Genomic DNA, 14,472 nt, shown 5'->3' on the forward strand with positions numbered 1-14,472 from the left:
AACGCCATACAGCGTCGTCCCCCCTGTAGGGAACGCCATACAGTGTCCCCCCCCTGTAGGGAACGCCATACAGTGTCCCCCCCCTGTAGGGAACGCCATACAGCCCCCCCCCCCTGTAGGGAACGCCATACAGCATCCCCCCTCCAAAAAAAATGCGACCTACAGTGTGTCCTAATAAAAGACATGTATCCCCTATCCACAGGATATTCACAGGATAGGGGATACATGTGTGATTGCTGGCAGCGATAGGGAGAACGGGGGACCGAAAGTCCCCCTGAAGTTCTCCATAACTAACCTCTGACTTCCGGCGTCTGCGCAGCTCTGTAGAAATGAATGGAGCGCTGGTCACGCATGCGCACAAGCGCACGCATGCACACAGACCCCGGATGTCCGAGGTTTGTGATGGAGAACTTCAGGGGACTTTCAGTCCCCCGTTCTCCCTATCGCTGCCAATGATCATACATGTATCCCCTATCCTGTGGATAGGGGATACATGTCTTTTGCTTAATGGCAGAGCAGGGAGATACCTCCCTGCTCTGCCGTACTGTTCAGTGGCGTCCCGCTGTAGCAGCCATAGCGGCTGCTAGCGGAGCCTCGGGCCATGGTGGGGGCCCGTGCCGGCGGGCGACACGGGCCCCCTCATGCCGCGGGCCCCGTAGCAGCCGCTACTGCTGCTACGGCGGTAGTTACGCCACTGCCACTGGCATTTGCTTCTTAGTGGGAAGTTAGGGGGAGTCCAGTGACAGGGCTAACTATACTAGTGCTGACGTTGCAGAGGACATACAGAACAGAGACTCCCCTTCTTCCCTCCCAGAACCCACCTCACACACTAGGGTTAAATGCTTGCACGGGGTGGGGCTTCATTGCCAACGCGGCTTAGACAGACCGCAGAAACATGCCTTGATATTGTCTGCGCTATCCTTCCGTAGGGACGCCGGGAGTTGTAGTTTCACACTCACTTCAGAGCTGCTACAACTTGTAGACCCCTCCTAGTTGGCACGTCGGGACCCTACGGAGCAGTAGCATCTTCCTGTGCTGGCTCAGTCTCCGAGCATGACCCTCAGCCTCCGGGAGGCGCAGAAGACCAGCCTGAGGATGCTAAGGGAGACTCTCAGGGTGCCAGGGATAGCGGAGCTCACGGGCGGGCTGCTCTGGTGACCCGGGTGAGTGTTTATAGTCCCTACTCCGCTGTGATTTAGGGATAGTTTTACTGTACATCGTGCGTCAAACTTTTACTTCCCAGCACCTTTTATAACATTGTAGCAGAGCCAAGTTTGACTTTTTTACTGTTTCTCCAAAAGGTTTTACCGGCAGTCCTATGATAACATTCTCCAATATCAAGGTATGTTTTGTAACAAAGTCAGCTTGGCTACATCTATGTATGTAATCCCCGTGAGCCGCAAATCGCAGCAGTCCTATAATCTGTGGGGTTATCTGATGAGGAAGCGCTGCAGGCAGTGATGGGGGAGAGTGATGGCTCATGCAACATTTACCCTATATATGTCTGCTAAACTAACAATTACACCAAATTCCCGGGAAATGTAAATCTTTGTCATTGTCTGACCAGTTTAAAAACCATATAGTAGTTTGTAGGTCAACTTCTTGACAACCAAGCCATGGGTTTTTATCCTGCTTTCTCAGACTCCAGAATGGCAATCCTATTTTATACAGCGATGCATCCACTACTATATCATTACATCGCTAGAACTAGTCATTCCAAATTGTTGTATAACTGGGAGATATATTGTATATGTTTGCTAATAATTGTATATTCCATCCTGTCAGATGTTTATACCTAAAAGCATACAACTGGCCAAATATTTGTCAAAGGGATCCATCAACAATCCCATGTCTATGGCGATATCAGTTTGGTCAAACTGGTTGACAGCCGCTTATCGCTCTCCCTTAGTCTAAATAACATTCCCATTTGGCTGACCGCTAATTTAAAGGGATTTTACGACCATTGACTTTGTTATATCCATTGGGTAGGTCATGCTATGGTCAGTACACCATATCCCTATGGGTCGGTATTGTGGACCCTCTGGCACTGTCTGCTCCAGTAACATGCCACTGTGAAGCACTTTATTCTCCCTTAGAAGCTTTTATCTGTATAAAATGTAATCACATGGAAATACAGAATGGGCTCGGACTGCTGGGACCTGTCGTGGAAGTCAATGGCTCAAAATATATTAGACTGAAATTTAGACGAGTGTTCCAACAGACACTCACGCCAGGCACTTTATCCAGCATCCTAATCAGGATATTTCATACCGATCTATATCGAGAGAGGAGAAATAACACACAGACGCTGCTGGTATGCTCAAAATACTCCTCTGGAGGTTTATTGCCAAACTCAATTCTAATATCATTCAAATGTGGTGTAGACTTGAGGTTAACCAATCAGAGGCAATGTGACAATAACTCTTATTCAGCCAATAGCAGACCATAAGAATATTTCAAATACATCATTCTAATTCTTCATTAAAATGCTGACATCAGGTAACACCTGGAGACAAGCATATAATGGGCAGTTTAGTGGTTTGTTCTCATGGGGGAGTTTGTTGCGATAATTGAAATAGTTGCACTTTGTCTGGGCGTTCAGCCAACCCGCTACAATGGGTTATGAAGGCCACACGTTTAACACATGAAGGTAAATTGAATTATATAGAGGAAAGGTCATTACAAAATGGACAATACTGTATTTTTCGGACTATAAGACGCAGTTTTTAGCAAGATTTAGTCCCTGCTTCTTAGGCCTCATTTACACGAGCGTGTGCGTTTTGCGCGCGCAAAAAACGCTGCGTTTTGCGCGCGCAAAAGGCACTTGGCAGCTCCGTGTGTCATCCGTGTATGATGCGCGGCTGCGTGATTTTCGCGCAGCCGCCATCATAGAGATGAGGCTAGTCGACGCCCGTCACTGTCCAAGGTGCTGAAAGAGCTAACTGATCGGCAGTAACTCTTTCAGCACCCTCGACAGTGAATGCCGAACACAATATACAGCAACCTGTGAATAAAAAAAGACTTTCATACTTACCAAGAACTTCCTGCTTCCCCCAGTCCGGGCTCCCGGCCGTTGCCTTGGTGACGCGTCCCTCTCTTGTCATCCGGCCCCACCTCCCAGGATGACGCCGCAGTCCATGAGACCGCTGCAGCCTGTGATTGGCTGCAGCCTGTGCTTGGCCTGTGATTGGCTGCAGCTGTCACTTGGACTGAACTGTTATCCCGGGAGGTCGGACCGGAGTTATCGGTAAGTCAGAACGTCTTTTTTTTTTTTTACAGGTTCATGGATTTACGGAGCGGAAGTCACTGTCCATGGTGCTGAACCAGTTTAACGCTTTCAGCACCGTGGACAGTGACTGTCTCCTGACGTCGCGTACCCGAACATTTTTTACCGGTTTCGGTCAAAACGAGTTTGGCCGAACCCGGTGAAGTTCGGTGCGCTCATCTCGAATTTGACACTCCGTTTGGATGTTTGTAAACAGAAAAGCACGTGGTGCTTTTCTGTTTACATTCAGGAGTTTGACAGCTCTTGCGCGAATCACGCAGTTCGCACTGAAGTGCTTCCGTGCGGCATGCGTGGTTTTCACGCACCCATTGACTTCAATGGGTGCGTGAGTGCGCGAAAAACGCACGATTATAGAACATGTCGTGAGTTTTTTTCTGCGCACACGCGCTGAGCGCAATTCACGCATCGTCTAAACTGCCCCATTGACTAATATAGGTGCGTACGACATGCGTGCAAAGCACGCGCGTCGCACGCGCGTATATTACGTTCGTGTAAATGAGGCCTTATAGTCAGCAGTCAGGGGACCCGGGCCCCCTGACCGCTCCTTACTTAACCCCTTCCTGACCCGTGATGTGCCGGAAGGGGATGATGTATGGAGCGGGCTCATGCGCTGAGCCCGCTCCATACACTGCAGGTGTCCGTGAGCGTGTCAGAAGCGAACGGCTAGGAACAGTGAAAGCGCTGTTGCTCGCAGTTTAACTAGTTAAATGCTGCAGTCAATAGCGACCGCAGCATTTATATTGCTTTTCCTATGAAGGACATTTATGACATCCACAGGATATGTCCTAAATGTCAGACGCGGGTCCCACCTATCTCTAGAACGGGGCCCCCTAAGCCCCGTTCTATCTTACCCGGCTCCGCTGTCTTCCGGCCACTTCACTTCCTGTTTACATGGTCGAGTTACGCAAACGGCAACTCTCTGAGCTACGTAGTTTTCGTAACTCCCATAGAACTGAATAGTAGTTACGGAAACCGCGTAGCATGCTACACTGCTTCTGTAACTTCCATTCACTACTATGGGAGTTACGGAAATAGCGTAGCTCAGCAAGTTGCGCTGTTTCCGTAACTCATCCATGTATTGTACCAGCAATCTAATGATCGCTGGTACAAGTCCCCTAGGGGAACTAATAAAATGTGTGTAAAAAAGCACAATGTAAAAATAAATAAAAAAATTGGTATCGCTGCATCTTTAAAAGTCAGAAACTATTACAATATGGCATTATTTGACTCTCACAGTGAACTGTGTAAAAAAATAAATAAAATTGAAAACCCCAGAATCGTTGTCTTTTGGTCACCATAGCGCTAAAAAGAATGAAATAAAAAGTGATAAAAAAATCGTATGTAACAAAAAATTGTGCTAATAAAAACTACAGCTCATCCCGCAAAAAATAAGCCCTCACACCGCTCAAATGATGGAAAAATATCATTTATGGCTTCGAGAATGTGGTGAAACTGAAAAAATATAATTTTTTTTAACCACGTTTTTTCTTTGTAAAAGAAGTAAAATATTAAATTTTTTCCTATTTTCTGTTGTCTAAAACCTGGGTACGTCTTATAGTCCGAAAAATACGGTACTTATTTTAGTAATTCGGCATCTTGCTTGATAATTCACAATGTAATTTCATACAGAGAATATAAGCAAATAAACCATCCTTCACAGACCTCACTGATCCTGATAATGGGGGCGCCTTGTCTCCTTTTCTGTTAGAGAAGCGATCATGAATGTGTGATGGCTCTCCATTATAATCTATGGGGGAATTTAAAACCTCCTTGCCCAAAATAAATGTGAAAATGATCAAAGATGAACAGTTTTATTAAAATATTGGTAAAAATTGATTGTACCTATATAAACTTGTAATACACCAAGTTTGTGCGAGCACAACCCAATAGAATACTTCCACACATTGTGTGGTCTTCAAATTAAAGAACTAAGTTTTTATGGTATGCGCTAAACTGTCACCTCGCGTATAAGACAGACAAGTGTATTAGACTGGGTTCACATGGAGTTTTAGGCTATGTTCACACGGAGTATTTTGCAGGAGGAATATCTGCCTCAAAATTCCGTTTGGAAGTTTGAGGCAGATTTTCCTCTGCCTGCATGCCGAAATACGCTTTCTCTGCCTCCCATTGAAGTCAATAGGAGGTCAGGGGCGTAAACGCCCGAAGATCGGGCATGTCGCTTCTTTTTCCCGCGAGGCAGTTTTACTGCTCGCGTGAAAAAGACGCCGACGCCTCCCATTGAAATCAATGGAAGGCATTTTAGGGCCGTTTTTGCCCATTTTTGCGACGCGGTTTCCGCGTCAAAACTCGGCAAAATACTCTGTGTGAACATAGCCTTATGCAGGCAGAAAATCTGCCTCAAAATTCTGTTTGAAATTTTGAGGCAGATTTTGCTCTGCCTGCACGCCGATTGAGCGCCGCGGGCAACAAAAACTCTGCGAAATACGCTTTCTCCGCCTCCCATTGATGTCAATGGGAGGTCAGAGGCGTAAACGCCTGAAGATAGGGCATGTCCCTTTTTTCCGCGAGCCGTTTTTTCCGCTCGTGGGAAAAAAACGCCTCCGCCTCCCATTGAAATGAATGGGAGGCATTTTCAGCCTTTTTTGGTGCGTTTTCTGACGTGGTTTCCGCGTCAAAATACGTATAAAAAAAACTCAGTGTAAACTGACCCTTAAAATGTTTTGACCATGAACCACCGTTGTCTGTTATCTGTTTTTTATTAGTTGGAATAGCCAGTGTGTGATTGCTAAATATATCACTGAAGCCAAATGGTTTTTAGCTACTTTGATTTTATCCAGAGGGGGGATTTCTCTCTCTCTACCAGTGGCGTAACTACCGCCGTAGCAGCAGTAGCGGCTGCTACGGGGCCCGCGGCATGAGGGGGCCCGTGTCGCCCGCCGGCACGGGCCCCCACCATGGCCCGAGGCTCCGCTAGCAGCCGCTATGGCTGCTACAGCGGGACGCCACTGAACAGTACGGCAGAGCAGGGAGGTATCTCCCTGCTCTGCCATTAAGCAAAAGACATGTATCCCCTATCCACAGGATAGGGGATACATGTATGATCATTGGCAGCGATAGGGAGAACGGGGGACTGAAAGTCCCCTGAAGTTCTCCATCACAAACCTCGGACATCCGGGGTCTGTGTGCATGCGTGCGCTTGTGCGCATGCGTGACCAGCGCTCCATTCATTTCTACAGAGCTGCGCAGACGCCGGAAGTCAGAGGTTAGTCATGGAGAACTTCAGGGGGACTTTCGGTCCCCCGTTCTCCCTATCGCTGCCAGCAATCACACATGTATCCCCTATCCTGTGAATATCCTGTGGATAGGGGATACATGTCTTTTATTAGGACACACTGTAGGTCGCATTTTTTTTGGAGGGGGGATGCTGTATGGCGTTCCCTACAGGGGGGGGGGGCTGTATGGCGTTCCCTACAGGGGGGGGACACTGTATGGCGTTCCCTACAGGGGGGGGACACTGTATGGCGTTCCCTACAGGGGGGACGACGCTGTATGGCGTTCCCTACAGGGGGGGGCTGTATGGCGTTCCCTACAGGGGGGGCTGTATGGCGTTCCCTACAGGGGGGGGGGCTGTATGGCGTTCCCTACAGGGGGGGCTGTATGGCGTTCCCTACAGGGGGGGGCTGTATGGCGTTCCCTACAGGGGGGTCTGTATGGCGTTCCCTACAGGGGGGGCTGTATGGCGTTCTCTACAGACCCCCCTGTAGGGAACGCCATACAGACTCCCTGTAGGTAACGCCAGACAGCCCCCTCTGTAGGGAACGACATACAGCCCCCCCCGTAGATAACGCCATACAGTCCCCCCTCTAGATAACGCCATACAGCCCCCTCTGTAGATAGCGCCATACAGTTCCCCCTGTAGATAGCGCCTTTCAGTCCCCCTGTAGATAGCGCCATACAGCCCCCCTGTAGATAGCGCCATACAGCCCCCCCCTGTAGATAACGCCATACAGCCCCCCCCCCTGTAGGGAACGCCATACAGCCCCCCCTGTAGGGAACGCCATACAGTCCCCCCCTGTAGGGAACGCCATACAGTCCCCCCGTAGATAACGCCATACAGTCCCCCCGTAGATAACGCCATACAGTCCCCCCGTAGATAACGCCATACAGTCCCCCCGTAGATAACGCCATACAGTCCCCCCGTAGATAAAGCCATACAGTCCCCCCGTAGATAACGCCATACAGTCCCCCCGTAGATAACGCCATACAGTCCCCCCGTAGATAACGCCATACAGTCCCCCCGTAGATAACGCCATACAGTCCCCCCGTAGATAACGCCATACAGTCCCCCCGTAGATAACCCCATACAGTCCCCCCGTAGATAACCCCATACAGTCCCCCCGTAGATAACCCCATACAGTCCCCCCGTAGATAACGCCATACAGTCCCCCCGTAGATAACGCCATACAGTCCCCCCGTAGATAACGCCATACAGCCCCCTCTGTAGATATCTACAAAGGGCTGTATGGCGTTATCTACAGGGGGGCTGTATGGCGTTATCTACAGGGGGGCTGTATGGCGTTATCTACAGGGGGGCTGAATGGCGTTATCTACAGGGGGGCTGTATGGCGTTATCTACAGGGGGGCTGTATGGCGTTATCTACAGGGGGGTTGTATGGCGTTATCTACAGGGGGCTGTATGGCGTTATCTACAGGGGGGCTGTATGGCGTTATCTACAGGGGGCTGTATGGCGTTATCTACAGGGGGGCTGTATGGCGTTATCAAAAGGGGGGATTTGTAAAAAAGGCACTATCTACAAGGGGGGGGGTTGTGTGACACCCAGGGGAGGGGGGGCCCCAGTCAAAAGTTTGCTATGGGGCCCAGTCTTTCCTAGTTACGCCCCTGCTCTCTACTAAACACTGAAGTCATTCCTCCTATTAACATACATATTGATCCTAAACTTAGTGATGGTATACAGAGAATACCTCTATTTTCACTGGCATTCTAGAGGACTTCCTCCTATATAAATACAGGTGGACACTTCGTGATGGTATACAGAAAATCCCTCTTTTCCTTTGATTCTGGAGGCGTTCCTCCTACAACTCTGAAAGACTGGAGGCATTCCTCCTATATGAATACAGGTGGACACAGGCTGAGCTTACTACTTGCATCCACAAGACGCACGCTTAAAGAGGCTCTGTCACCAGATTTTGCAACCCCTATCTGCTATTGTAGCAGATAGGCGCTGCAATGTAGATTACAGTAACGTTTTTATTTTTAAACGAGCATTTTTGGCCAAGTTATGACCATTTTTGTAGTTATGCAAATGAGGCTTGCAAAAGTCCAAGTGGGTGTGTTTAAATGTAAAAGTCCAAGTGGGTGTGTATTATGTGCGTACATCGGGGCGTTTTTAATACTTTCACTAGCTGGGCGCTCTGATGAGAAGTAACATCCTCATCTCTTCAGAACGCCCAGCTTGTGACAGTGCAAATCTGTGACGTCACTCACAGGTCCTGCATCGTGACGGCCACATCGGCACCAGAGGCTACAGTTGATTCTGCAGCAGCATCAGCGTTTGCAGGTAAGTCGATCTTACCTGCAAACGCTGATGCTGCTGCAGAATCAACTGTAGCCTCTGCTGCCGATGTGGCCGTCACGATGCAGGACCTGTGAGTGACGTCACAGATCTGCACTGTCACAAGCTGGGCGTTCTGAAGAGAAGAGGATGTTACTTCTCTTCACAGCGCCCAGCTAGTAAAAGTATTAAAAACGCCCCGATGTACGCACATAATACACGCCCACTTGGACTTTTACTTTTAAACACACCCACTTGGACTTTTGCAAGCCTCATTTGCATAATTACAAAAATGGTCATAACTTGGCCAAAAATGCTCGTTTTTTAAAAATAAAAACGTTACTGTAATCTACATTGCAGCGCCTATCTGCTGCAATAGCAGATAGGGGTTGCAAAATCTGGTGACAGAGCCTCTTTAAGCCTTAGGGTATGTTCACACAGTGTTTTCAGGCGTATTTCGGGGCGTTTACACCTGAAAAAATGGAAGCTGAACGCCTACAAACATCTGCCCATTGAAATCAATGGGGAAAAACAGCATTTAGTTCATACGGGGCTCTTTTTACACCGCTGTTTTAAAAAACGGAGCGTAAAAAGCGCATGTCACTTCTTGAGGCGTTTTTTGGAGCGGATTTTCCATTGAACACTATGGAAAAACACCTGAAAAGAAGCTACAAATTAAAAGAAGCTTCATTTTCAGCTTCAAAAATGCCTGAAAAATCAGAGGCTGTTTTCTCGTAAAACCACTCCGTATTTTCAGACTTTTTTTGTTAAACGTGTGATCATACCCTTAGGGCCCATTCACATGAGTGTGAATCTCGTCCGTGTGCTGCGCATGGCTGTCACGCACAGCACACGGACCCATGATATGCGCATCCATTCCATTAAAACTGCTTTGCGAGTGCGTGAAAAAACTCATGCCACTCGCAAAGCAGACTGATAAATAACGCAACACACGGTCCAAATTTACGTGCGTTTTTCACACGCGTGAATCTAACCTAATTCAGACCAGCGTGTATCACGTCCGTGTGCTGTCCGTCTTTTTTTTTCACAGACAACACACGGGCCTATGAAATTCAATGGGGCTGTTCAGACATGCATTTTTAACACCGCGTGTTTCCGTGGCATGAATCTCTGTGCGTTTTTGCAGATCACACACCCATTGAAGTCAATGGGTGCGTGAAAATCACGGACAGCACACTGTCATCATCCGTGAGCTGTCTGCATTTCTTTAGCAAATGGCGCGTGAATCACATAGAAAAAATAAATAAAAAAATGTGCAAAAAATGCAGGAAAAACGCTGCTTTTTTTTGCGGATGCAAAGCTGACACGTTCGTGTGATTCTAGCCTTATGTTGACGAACGGTGAATTATCTTGGACTTTAGTGATTTAAAAATTAAAGTCTCCATTTACTGCGTCTAGTAATATCGATAAATTTGTCAGTGGTGGAGAATGATATAAAAAAAACTAAAACCGTAGGAATGAACCATATGTCAGAGGAAGAAAATGGTTCCCTACAAGAGCTACAGAATAATAACCGTCTAATAAAGGCGGCAATATTGTTATGGACCGGTCTGATTATGAACAAATTGGTTTAAAAATATTATCAGACAAAGACTACCTATAAGAAATTTAAGAGTGACGCTACAAAAATTCTCTCAAAATTAAAGGCAATCCTTAATGATGCATTATACAAAAAAATGTATCGCTAATGATGAGCACAGTTTTATTACATGAGCATCCAACTATTTCTACTTCTTCTTTTTTTTTTTTTTTTTTTGCACTACCAATAATGCAACAGAATAAGACTCCACCACCAGGTAGATTTATTGTGTCAAGATACCACAACCTTAGTATATATATTGACAAGATCATTAGCTCTTGCTAAAAAGTCCCTGAATCTTCTAGTCGGCAGTCACGGGATCTGGCAGCGCCGGGCCCCCTGACCGCTTCTTACTTAACCCCTTCCTGACCCATGATGTGCCGGAACATCATGGATTGGGGAGTGGATATTTGCAGATGGCGCTGTTCCTGGGCGTTGAACTAGTTAAATGCCATGGTCAATAGTGATTGCCCATGGGGTCTTCCCATGAAGGACGTTCATGAGATATCCACAGGATATGTCCTAAATGTCTGACAGATGCGGTTCCCACCTCTGGGACCCGCACCTATCTTTAGAATGGGGCCCCCTAAACCCTGTTCTATCTTACCCGGCTCCGCTGTCTCCCAGCCACTTCCTGATTAGGTGGTCGGGAGTTACAGAAACAGCCGAGTGCTCGCTGAGCTACGCTGTTTCCGTAACTCTCGTAGAAGTGAACGGGAGTTACGGAAACAGCGTAGCACTGCTGGCTACACTTTCCGTAGCTCATAGCTACGAAAAAAGCGTAACTCGCTGAACTACGCTGTTTTCGGAACAGCCATAGAACTGAATAGTCGTTATGAAAACAACGTACCATGCTACTCTGCTTCTTTAACTGCCATTCACTATTATGGCAACAGCATAGCTCAGCGAGTTACGTTTCCGTAACTCATCCATGTATTGTACCAGAGGTCTAATCGCTGGTTCAAGTCCCGTAGGGGAACTAATAAAATGTGTAAAAAATAAATAAAAAAAATTTACAATTTTATGGAGTGTAAAAAAAGATTAAGTTATAAAAAAATAAATAAACCCTTTTCCCCAAGCTCAATGTAAAAAAAAAATCGAAAAAAAAAATCTGTATTGCTGCGTCCGTAAAAGTCAGAAACTATTACAATATAGCATTATTTGACTCGCACAGGTGAACGGCGTAAAAATAGAAATTATTAAAAAACCTAGAATTGTTGATTTTTGGTCACCATAGCGCTAAAAAGAATGAAATAAGTGATAAAACAAAATCGTATATACCAAAAAATGGTGGCAATAAAAACTACAGCTCGTCCCACAAAAATATAAGCTCTCCCTCAATCGATGAAAAAATATAAGTTATGGCTCTCCGAATGTGGTGAAACCGAACAATTTTTTTTTTTTTTTTTAACCAATAGTTTTTTCTTTGTAAAAGTAGTAAAAGGGGGGCTGGAAATGTCACAATCCTGTCCAAACCCCTTAAGGGTCACATGATCGCTCAGCCGCCATTTTCTCTGCATCTTTCTTCAAAAATTTAAATCCCCTGACGTCACCTAGCAACGCTGTGGGCCCGTAATTACTGGCGTTTTTACGGACGTGTGCACGGGGCTTAAGTGTAAAAAAACAAAACCATAAATCCGCAAAAGTACGAAATGAAAGGCAGGTGGCCAAAGATAACAAAACTTTTTGGAGCACAATATTCACTAGCATCAGTGTGACAGCGCCTATTAGATTAGCTAGGAGATAGGGCATTACTAAACTAGTGACAGAGCCTCTTTAAGGGTTTAATCAGACAAGCAATTTGAGGTTAAAGTGTAGCTAAATGTTCGACAAACTTCTGACATGTCATAAGTTCGGATTGGTGGGGGTCTGAGCATGGAGACCCCCACCAATCGCTAGAATGAAGCAGCAGAAGCACTCGTGAGTGCTCAGCTGCTTTGTGTCTGGCTTTTTCCGGAAAGCTGTATCGGAGTACGGGCTCATAGACTTTTTATATGGAGTCCGTACACCGATACATTTATTTCCGGAAAAAGCCGAACAGACACGAAGCGTCTGAGTGCTCAGACGAGTGCTTCAGATGCTTCATTTTTAGCGATTGGTGGTGGTCTCCGTCCTCTGACCCCCACCAATCCAAACTTCTGACATGTCACTATGACATGTCACAGGTTTGTCAATCGTTTAGCTACACTTTAAATGTCCTTATTTGTACAAATGGTGAAGGGGTCATCCATTCTCCTACACTGCAACCAAATGATATAATAGCAGTGTGTGTAGAATGGAGTCTGGAAGACCATGGTTAAAGAGTGTGTCTCAAATTGATACTCTAAAGCCTGGACACCGTTTCTGGCCCACACATGGGGTATATAAAGCAATGTTTAGGCTAAAATCCACATGTAACACATGCAGATATTTGCAGTGGATTTGAGGAGAAATCCGTGGCAGTTATGTTCCACAATAAGATCCACACTAAAATAAAGTGGAAGAAGTTGCTGTAGGCTTCAGTCTCTTATTACACATAAGTGAAACCGTGTATAATTTTAAATTAAAGTTCTCTAAAGCAGTGATGTTTAAACCTTCAGTTGCCATCTTTATTATACACTGCTTTAAACGGTGGGGGAATGAAACAACTTCTATCGCCAGTTTTCTGGCGTAGAAAGGTCGCAGAGAAAGTCACAAATTGCGACTTCTGGGCTGTTTTGGGCACTCTTTTATAAAACGGCCAGGCTTTGTGGAAGGGGTAGGGCCTTATTCAAACCAGCGCATTTACTATAATTTACACCAGAAACTCCATACCATTTCGATGCTGTGCGGGGGCAAACGGTTCAATACCGCCAATTTATGTATTTCTATACTAAGCTGTGCGGCACTGTACGGCACCCACGATGTTCTATACCTTCAGTGACTGGCCCGCTCGTCATTAACGCTGGCCGCGTCACATTTGGAGGGAAGAACGCTCCTCCCTCCTTTCTCTACTGCCACCATTGATGATTCTGAGTATGTGAGAAGGGGGGGGGGGGGTATGGGGAATGTTGCAAGCAGCACAGGCAGTGTGTTCCTGATGACGTGCCTGTGTTGCTCGCGCCGCTAGTGTGGAATCCGGACTGTGCTGCAGTGTTGTGACGGACCAGCCCCAAGCAGGTATTAGTTAGAACAGAGAAAAAGCTTGAAATAAAGGCACTAGCGCAGGCACTAGTAGTTTTTGCAGCCAGCATTGAGAAACGTTGGGGTTAATGTGACCCACATTTACCCCAATGTTTCCATTATGTGAGGAAAATTATGAAGTCACTTATTAATGTGAGGCACAAGGTGTTAAGAGCCATTACTCATAGAAGTAAATTCATGAGAACTAGAAGCTAGTCAGAGGGGACGGACACTTTATCTGTCCACTTTGCGTTACTGAGCTTTTCCGCTGGCTATTCAAAATAAAGGAGATTTATTTTTACATTCCTAAAGGAGTGCTGATTTTTTTTCCTCCTGAATATTGTTCCTGTGGCGTAGAGATCGCTGTCTACTTGGTGCACCTGGCAGGGTGAGCTGACATTCCTACTGTTTACAATTATGAATTTTGAACCACCATGTGCCTCATTAATAGTAAATAACCCCATCATGTACCTCACACATTAACCCAATGTTGTCCATTATGACTGAGCAAGGTACTCTATGAGATCTCCTACTATAATGGGCAACGTTATAGCCTCCCCATGGGAAAACTGTCCTGTACTGTAATCCTAGGCAGTGACTCCTAGCATCATAGATAACTGATGCTAAGAGCCCGGCTTCTTAAACGGTGTTTGGTCCGGGAAATGCAGGCGACATAAGATCCGTATATCACGGACCAAACCGCCATGTGAATAAGCCCTAATGGTAATTAACCCCATTTCCCTCAGATTAACCCAATGTTGCCCATTGGATCACTTACTAGAATGATTGTAATCAAGTACCTCGCTCAGTCTTAATGGACAACATTGGGTTAATGTGTGAGGTACATGATGGGGTTAATTACTATTAATGTGAGGCACATGTAGGCTCAAAATTCATAATACCTCGTGCCT

At 46.3% G+C, this 14,472-nt stretch overlaps 1 protein-coding gene across 2 annotated transcripts in view; it reads left to right on the forward strand.

Annotated features, from left to right (window-relative positions):
• Positions 1–902: 902 nt before the first annotated feature.
• The window catches only part of DSE (dermatan sulfate epimerase), a 63,017-nt gene continuing 49,447 nt past the window's right edge, over positions 903–14,472 (forward strand). Inside the window, exons 1-2 of one of the 2 annotated variants that reach the window (XM_075864239.1) lie at positions 903–1,163; positions 1,302–1,342. The gene's annotated coding sequence lies outside the window, so the exon portion shown is untranslated. The remainder of the gene's footprint in view (positions 1,164–1,301; positions 1,343–14,472) is intronic. The other variant, XM_075864238.1, reaches the window with a different exon arrangement.

Source organism: Rhinoderma darwinii, chromosome 4 (genome assembly GCF_050947455.1).
Source record: "Rhinoderma darwinii isolate aRhiDar2 chromosome 4, aRhiDar2.hap1, whole genome shotgun sequence".
NCBI classification, from domain to species: Eukaryota; Metazoa; Chordata; class Amphibia; order Anura; family Rhinodermatidae; genus Rhinoderma; species Rhinoderma darwinii.